The sequence below is a fragment of the Oncorhynchus keta genome, chromosome 2 (genome assembly GCF_023373465.1).
Source record: "Oncorhynchus keta strain PuntledgeMale-10-30-2019 chromosome 2, Oket_V2, whole genome shotgun sequence".
NCBI classification, from domain to species: Eukaryota; Metazoa; Chordata; class Actinopteri; order Salmoniformes; family Salmonidae; genus Oncorhynchus; species Oncorhynchus keta.
The window spans coordinates 76,662,558-76,671,289 of NC_068422.1; the positions used below are offsets into that span (position 1 = coordinate 76,662,558).

The 8,732-nt window shown below is 42.3% G+C and overlaps 1 long non-coding RNA gene across 3 annotated transcripts; it reads right to left on the reverse strand.

Moving 5' to 3' along the window:
- Positions 1-3,518: 3,518 nt before the first annotated feature.
- LOC118360412 (uncharacterized) lies at positions 3,519-5,958 on the reverse strand. 3 transcript variants are annotated; one of them, XR_004820858.2, is made up of 3 exons: positions 5,840-5,958; positions 5,179-5,278; positions 3,519-5,025 (listed from the first exon to the last, which is right to left on the reverse strand). It is a non-coding gene; the product is annotated as an uncharacterized LOC118360412 (long non-coding RNA). The 3 variants fall into 3 exon arrangements; XR_004820862.2 differs by having other exon boundaries at positions 5,527-5,944; XR_008084202.1 differs by having other exon boundaries at positions 5,179-5,944.
- Between the last annotated feature and the right edge of the window lie 2,774 nt (positions 5,959-8,732).

An 8,732-nucleotide genomic window follows, 5' to 3' on the forward strand; every position in this document is an offset into this window, starting at 1 on the left:
CAGACGATAGGATGGAGATTCCCTCCCCCGACATTGCGTATCATCATCCCCATCTGCAACCAGTTATGGACAGAATTCCAGTTGTGGACCCAGACGCTCCCATCCTCCTGCTCTTAGGACGAGACATCTTAAGGGTACACAAGGTACGAGAGCAAATCAATGGGCCCCACGACACTCCTTATGCACAGCGACTCGACCTCGGGTGGGTCATTGTGGGTGAGGTCTGTCTGGGAATGGCTCACCGACCAGCCAATGTTAACGTGTTCAGGACAAACATACTTCAAAATGGTCGCACATCCTATCTGAGCCCTTGCCCTGACATCATCCAGGTAAAAGAGAACTACAACAGTGTAGCTCAGAAACACATCTCTCCCTCTACAGTGCACTCGAGAGATCCAAGCACAACTGTGAACACAGACAGCCTGGGATGTTCCGTGTTCGACAAAACACAAGACGATGATAAACCAGCACCATCAGTGGAGGACAAAGCCTTCTTGGACATTATGGACAAACAGGTTTTCCAGGATGATGGAAACAACTGGGTGGCTCCATTACTCTTTCGCCCCACTAGACGTCGCCTTCCTAATAACAGGGAGCTTCCGATCAGAGTGAGTGGGATGCCCCTCCTCCCACAGAAAAAGAAGAGGAATGGAAAATGTGGAAGGAATCTTTGATGGAGTTGGAACATATGAATATTCAGCGGACCTACATCCCAGTCTCCTTGTCTACCACTCAAAGAAGAGAGCTACACATCTTCTCGGATGCCTCTACAGTAGCCATAGGAGCGGTAGCCTACCTGAGAGTTATTGACTCGGAAGGTCAATGCCAACTTGGATTTGTCATGGGGAAATCAAAATTGGCCCCTCGTCCAGCCCACACTATCCCACGCCTAGAACTGTGTGCGGCTTTGCTAGCTGTTGAGATGTATGAACTGATCAATGACGAAATTGACATTGATATATATGCAGCCAAGTTCTACACAGACAGTAAGATAGTTCTCGGGTTACATCCACAATGTCACCAAAAGATTCTATGTTTATGTTGCCAATAGGATAACTCTCATCAGGAAGTCTACCCATCCAGATCAGTGGTGCAATCCAGCAGACCATGCAACCAGGCCCATATTTGCTGCGCTCTTAAAACACACTAGTTGGTTCTCAGGTCCACCATTCCTGACCCAAACAAAGTAAGTCAGCCTGAGAATATCAGTTTTGACCTTGTAGAGCCTCACACAGATGCAGAGATTCGACCAGACGTCACTGTCTTTGCCTCTAAAGTTTCTGGAGCTCAACTCGGCTCTCATCGCTTTGAGAGGTTCTCAAGCTGGAAAACTCTCAATCGAGCCACAGCACGACTCATTCATGTTGCAAGATCCTCCCATGAAGGTGCAGACAACACCAGCTGCAGAGGCTGGCATGAAAACAGCAATCATTCACTGTGCAACATGAAGCTTTCAGAGAGGAATTCAAATGCATTGAAAAAGGAAAAGAGTTCCCAAAGCAAAGTACACTCAAAAAGCTGAACCCAGTGATTGATGAGGATGGGTTGCTGAGGGTGGGAGGCCGCTTATCCTCCGCCGACATGTTACAAGACGAAAAACATCCTCATCATCCCACGGACACATCATGTTGCCACTCTGCTGGTAAGTCATTATCACGAGCAAGTGGCTCACCAAGGCCGTCATTTTTCAGATGGAGCTATTCGAGCAGAAGGCTTCTGGATTATTGGGAGCAAACGTCTGGTCTCTGGTATCATTCACAAGTGTGTCACCTGCCGCAAGTTTAGAGGGAGGTTAGTTGACCAAAAAATGGCTGACTTGCCTGCAGACAGACTCACATCTGAACCACCATTCACCAGCGTTGGACTTGATGTGTTTGGACCATGGAATGTCATACCTCGTCGCACTAGAGGTGGTAGTGCAGACTCCAAGCGCTGGGCGGTGCTCTTTACATGTATGTCTACTAGAGCAGTCCATATCGAGCTTATCGAATCCATGTCCACATCCAGCTTCATCAACGCGCTGAGGCGTTTTTTTCGCTATCCGTGGTCCAGCAAAAGTGCTACGGTCAGATCGAGGTACAAACTTTATAGGTGCCTGCAGGGAACTGGGTATCGACACAAATGACTCAGAACTGACTAAATACCTCTCAGATAAGGGATGTACTTGGATATTTAATCCTCCACACTCGTCTCATATGGGTGGTTCTTGGGAGAGACTCATTGGGGTTGCCAGACGTATTCTTGATGCTATGCTGTTTCAGACGGGTTCCACTCGTCTCACACATGAGGTCTTGAGCCCTCTTATGTCTGAAGTTATGGCAATAATCAATGCGAGACCCTTAGTGTCAGTATCAACCGACCCTGACATGCCTACCATTCTCACACCCTCAATGTTACTTACACAAAAGACCAGCGCTACATCAGCCCCTTCCGGATACTTCAGCATGAACGACCTTCATGGAAAACAGTGGAAGCAAGTCCAGTGTCTCGCTGACACCTTTTGGAAAAGGTGGAGATAGGAGTACCTGACAACGCTGCAGAGACGCAGAAAATGGACAGCAGAAAAGCCAAATGTAAAACTGGGAGATGTTGTCTTATTGAAAGACAGTCAGGCACACAGAAATGACTGGCCAGTCGGGCTTGTGGTAAAAACCTTTCCCAGTACTGACAAAAAGGTTAGGAAAGTAGAACTAAAAATTGTCAAGCAAGGAGCTGCTAAGGTGTTTCTGAGACCAATCTCAGAGATTGTTGTTCTTCTTTCTGAAGAATCCTAGAGACAAAAGATAAAAATAGAAAGGACATTATTTGTTTCTTGATATGTTTTATTTCATAGTGGCACAATTTCATTATACCAGGCGGGGAGTGTGCTGCCATCCTGTTAGAAGGTAACAGATTATTTTATTACAATGGTTAAATTGGATTTTCATTGTGTTCAATGGTGTTATTTGCCCCCCAGTGGCGCTTTCTGGTACTTAGAAAGACCACGCAAACAGGAAGTACAGAATTTGTTTTGCACGCATAGAAACAGCTACAAACAACGCTACGGTGCAGGTCTTTCAATGTAGTTATTTCTTGTCACGCTTCAGCCTTGGAAAAATATTTGTTTGTAAGTTCGATTCAAGCATTTAGCTTAATCTTGTTATTGATAGAGTTGCTTACATATCAATGTTGGTTGCATTTACTCACACATTGCAATGCCTTTAATGTATGTCTTTAGCTGTATTACTTTGCTCATGCGTCATGCAAACGAATTGTAAAATATACAATACTGTAGTTTTGTTACTGTTTCTAGTGTAATATGCTTTGTTATTCTACATAGATGGTTATACATTATTAGAGTAATGAAAGGAGCCAATTACCATATGGTTAACAATTAGCTATATGGTTTGGCATCATGCCAGATGCATGGTACCTTAGCGCAGTGCTTTGTATTTATGCAACTTCAAATGTTTAATGTACAGCTACAGTATGTCGGTGTGAATTGAATACTAAAGTATATTCTTTTCTGTATTTTGCAGTTTCACAACATAAACGTTTTCAATATATTAATTCAAGAAAAGTCACGCCTTGGGAGTTTTATTGAAGACTTAGTTGTTAGCTATCTGTCTAGTTTTGCATGGGAACGCAACTCCTTCTGGAGACGATCCTCTACTTCACCCTCTGTCTCCAGCAGCTTCTCCTGAAGCTGGGCCAGCTCATCATCTGCTGGGAGGGAAACATGGCAGTCAGGGATGTAAAGAGCAAACTCATGCATGGACGAACACACACTGTATCTAGAGTTGCTTTACAATGTTGCAGAAAGCCTTGAGATTCAACATTCACTCTGCACGTTCAGAACTACACGTTCAATACTCAGGAATGGAAACGAATCAACATTGTGACTCAATGTTTCTTAATTACGGAAGGTGAGAGTGGCATTGATACATAGGACATGAATAGATTTATATGCTTGTCCCTGTCACATTGTCTCCCACCCCTACCCCCTTAGCATTCATTTGATGAATGGAGCTAAACCTCTTAGTGCTGATCCAAAATACATGCAGTAATTGGTATTAGACACTGCTGGGCTGAAACAACATTACTTCTGATTGCTAATCCAGGTCTAACAAAGGCAGGGAACAAAGCTCCCTGCGAGTTGGACAGGATCCTAATCTACCTTATCATGGAGTTGCTTAAATTGGAGCTACTGATACATTCTGCAGGGGCCCTGACAAATGGAACGATCAAAACAATGAGGAAGTGATTGAAAATAAGCCCTCAAAGTCATGAAAGAGGTGACTGTTAGAGAGGAGCTCATTTGCCAGATGGTATTTCTCCTCGCAGGGTGTGCTATATCCTGCATTAGTCTTTCATCAGGGTGAATCATCACGGAATGTAGGACCTAAATGGTGTGTGTTAGGGAGGTCAGGTGCATGGGACTCTTTATCAACTGCGCTATGAGATAAAAGGCACATCATATATATCATTGTGTCATTCACAATGGCCTAGCTATTAATGATGTGATGCTGTCTACTTACTCCTCCTCTTCTGCCAAATTTGAAATGTCATTGTAGGAAATCAGCATACCAGTTTAGTACTTTTTCCTTTAGGCCTAGTTGTCATCTGTGAATACAACAATGCATTTATGGTATGCACACCTTGTAATGTAATGGATGCACTGGACTCCTAGCCAGTATAGGTATTACATGGATGCTGTTAAAAACTGTAATAGTCTACATCTTCTACATTCCTGCCTCTAAATAGTTTGTCTATCCATTTGACTGAGCCAGTCTAGGGTGGACATTGTGCAGCTTATCTAGAATATGATGAAGAGGATGTAGAGTAGGATTCCAAATCCGTAGATGGGAATGGCCTGGCTGATCCGATTGGATTTAGTGGCTCCTCGGATCTGAAGTGTGCCCATGCCTTTGACTTTAGCCAGGGCTGTGGGGCCCAGAGTCATATGAGTCCCCTCCATCCACTGTCCGAGGCCCTCCTCTGGCATCTGTAGGCGTTGCATCATGGGAGGATAATACCCAGGACCAACTAAGAATGAGAGCAGAGAGCACTGATCAACACACTAGGAAGAAGCCTGCAGTGTTCAATGATTAATCAATGTACAGTTTACTGAAGTATAATATATTATGGAGAGAGATGGTCACAATGAAGAACAGGAAAAACAAGACAAATTACAATTACTTTATTTGAATGGTGTGGGAGTTCATAAAACTGGCAAGGGCGACGAGGAGCAGAACACAGCACAGAGGATAACCTCCTAGACTGAATAGATGCATACAACCTGATGATGAAGACAAAAGTGTAGGCTATAATAACTTACAGTTCTAGGCTATTGGCAAAATGCATAGACTTATATGAAATGCTGAATTCAATAGTTACATGCCGTTACTGTATGTATAATACATTATTTAGCTTTGCTGACAGGTTTGTAGATGGCTAGAACGATACGCAAAATATGGAATTATCTTCCAAGCATCAAAGCCGAACTGCACATCAACATCAGGACGGATCAGTGATAAGCTGCCTTACCCTCGGGCTGCCCTACATCATTCTTCCCTCTCGGGAAAATTATTTAGGGAAGGAAAAACGAAACACAGAGGACAGAGCAGAAAATCAGAGTAACCTTCTACATAGTTGTCATCGACATTTTGTCACAGATAAACTGTACCAGAGATAGTAGAGAATGGAGTATATTTGAATGTACATTAAACCTCTGGTCGTAACTAGTTACCACAACCACAAAGTCTTAATTATAGCTACACCCCGCCCATTTCTACCATTGTTATTCGTACAATCTGATTTTAAACCTAACTCTAACCACACTGCTAACTTTATGCCTCACCTTAAATTTAGCCCCCGAAAAACGTTTTTTTTTACGTTATAGTCCATTTTGACTCTGTGGCTGTGGTAACTAGTGGAAACCCAACCCTCCAGCATCCTTCCTGATTTTACAGCTCAACGGAAGTGACCTGTTTTGTTTTGGCTTTGTGATTGGTGTATTTTCATGTAGTTTGCAGGAGTCATGGCTGGAAGGCATCCAAGCTTTTATCAAATTAACGTCAGATTTTACTTTTCGTAGCAGGTTATGATAATTAGGTTAAGATTAGGAACATGGTGAGGGTTAGCAAAAATGTTAATAATATATACTTTTGACGTTAATTTGACAAATACTGGATTATATATAGCAAGGCCTGCTTGCAGTCTCATCCATGTGAGGCGTCATCCGCGGTCCAACAAAGTAGGCCCTACCGTGTAATTCTGAAGATATCCATCAGATGGCAATGTAGCTTTAGCTATTGGAAAGGAACGCTGCCACTACCTCGCTCTCCAACCAAGGTGCGTCATGAATTGAGGATGTATAAAAACATCCTTCATTTTCCGAGTCTGTACTCCGATGTGGGAGGAGCTATAGGAGGGCAGGCTCATTGTAATGGCAGGCTCATGTAATGGCAGGCTCATTGTAATGACAGGCTCATTATAATGGCAGGCTCATTATAACGGCTGTTTTTAGACTCAATCAGGCAACGCAATTTTATTCCCCTGTTTTTTAGTGTAATACTTTTTGAATCACTTCAGTATGATAAAACAACCTGTAGGTTGAAACTTTTGCAGTTAAGTGTAACACCTATCAGGCCCCCGAGGACTGGAATTACCCGGGCCTGCTGGGTTTAGGGTAGGGACGTCACACGGATCCCAGATAGCACTGACCGTCTCAGCTATTGGCAACTGTTATCAAGGGCGAGGTCAGTTACCATGAGTACAACGATGGCGGTTTCTGTTCTGTAAATTCCATTTACCATGGCATAGGCTTGGCGATACAGGGAGGATGGTCGAGCGGCCTATTATATTTTGAATTCAGAGCAGTAGATTGTAAATATTTATGACGAGTCACCGAACAAAATAATTACCCTACTCTAAACTTTACAGATATAGTTCCATATGGTTGATATTTCACATAGGCCTACAGTGTCAGTCCTTCAAGAATATTGACAAAGGTCTCCCTGAGACAATGTTAGTCTAATCTCATTACCAATGTTGGCCTACAGTGTGTTCATTGTGCAATTATAATTGCCCAGAATTATTTATTTATGTGATAGTTTTGTAGCCTGCGTAGGTGAAGCTAGCAGAGTGTAGTCCACTCAAGCTAGTGTCCAATAGACCTTGGTTAGGGCCCACTCACTTTGTTTTATGAGTGTGGATGTATAGTTTAGCCACATGAGGTCTGTACATAGATTTATTAAAGCAATTACATTTTCCCTGAAAGGTGACATTTTGAGCAGGCTTGCAAAGAAAGAAAACAATGTGTCTGTTGCAGTAATATCACTCTGAAGGTTGCCACCCTGTCTCTCACAGCAGTCTGTCATTGATCTCAGGCAGGCTGCATCAAAATACCTCCTCCGATGTGGTTTGGGAACACAAGTAATCCTTTAGCTTCACACTTAGATTATAAACATAAAACACTCAGATCAAGTCCCAGTTAGTGTGAACTACATGGCCAGCATGGAATCAATGTACAGGAGCTCTCACAATAATATTTTGCTTACCTTTATTCAAGATATTATAATTTTCCAATGTGCCGTTAAAGTCAAACCTTTATAGGTCTTGTAGGTCTTGCCAATTTTTGTGTTGAAATTAAATTCAGTGAAAACTGCCACCAGTGTACATTTGCCATCCACCCACCATAATCTTTTAATCCTGGGAAACAAATGTGCGTTTGTGTACCCTCTCTTGGAGGAATGTATTATGTGTAGATTATCAGTGCCAACCAGCATATGATTTGAACAGAGATTACAGATGGTTAATACAGCAGATAGCGAGCGATATGCTGAGTTTTTGGCACCACACACTTACTTCAAAGTACTGTGGATGTGCCATAGTATTTAACAATATCTGGTTATTAGAGATTTCATTCATTGTGATTCTTGGCCTTAAATTGTGGGTATTTTAAAGAAAAGAGAGTTTAATTTTACCACTGTCAACCTCCCCCATTTCACTTTTATTTTCCTATTATTCGAGTCAACTCAACTGTGAATTGGCTCAAAATGTATTTCCATATTCCCCATAATTGCAGTGTTGTTAAAATAAGACTTTGATGGTTCTCATGGAAACCCATAAGTACACATCACGCTTTTCTATTACTCAAAAAAATAAAACCTGCTAATGTCAGAGTGGTGAAAATATCACAGTATACTCCCATTTCCAAAATCCAACTGGGAAGTATTACATTTTGAATTCGACCACATGCATTCTCACAGACACATGGAAAAGCCGTTATGAGGAATGAAATACTAAGGTCTGTGGGTACATTTTGGACAGTGGTTTTGGTAATTTGCCTCTAGTTTGGACGATGCCATGCAGGAGGTATGTGTGCATGTATGGCCAATTCACACTGCAGTGCGGCACATTGGTAATACTAGGCACTCTGCCTTTATCTGTTTACGGCACCTCTCTCTTATCCAGTCTTTAATTACTTAATTATTCTTCATTAGGCTCAATTAAAATACAATAGACTCGCTGCAGCAAAAGTCAGGCAATTTCTGCTCCCTCTCAGCAGTGTACAAAGCACAACAGAGGGAGGCTGCTGTGCTTGCCCTTCTATATGTACGTGGAAAAACAAGTTTTTCTTATTCCTTAGATGAAAGTCCTGGGTTCTCTTATTGTTATATTAACAGCAAAATGTAACACAGACTCTTATGAAATGTTCATGCTCCTCTATGTCTTGTGAGCAATAGATT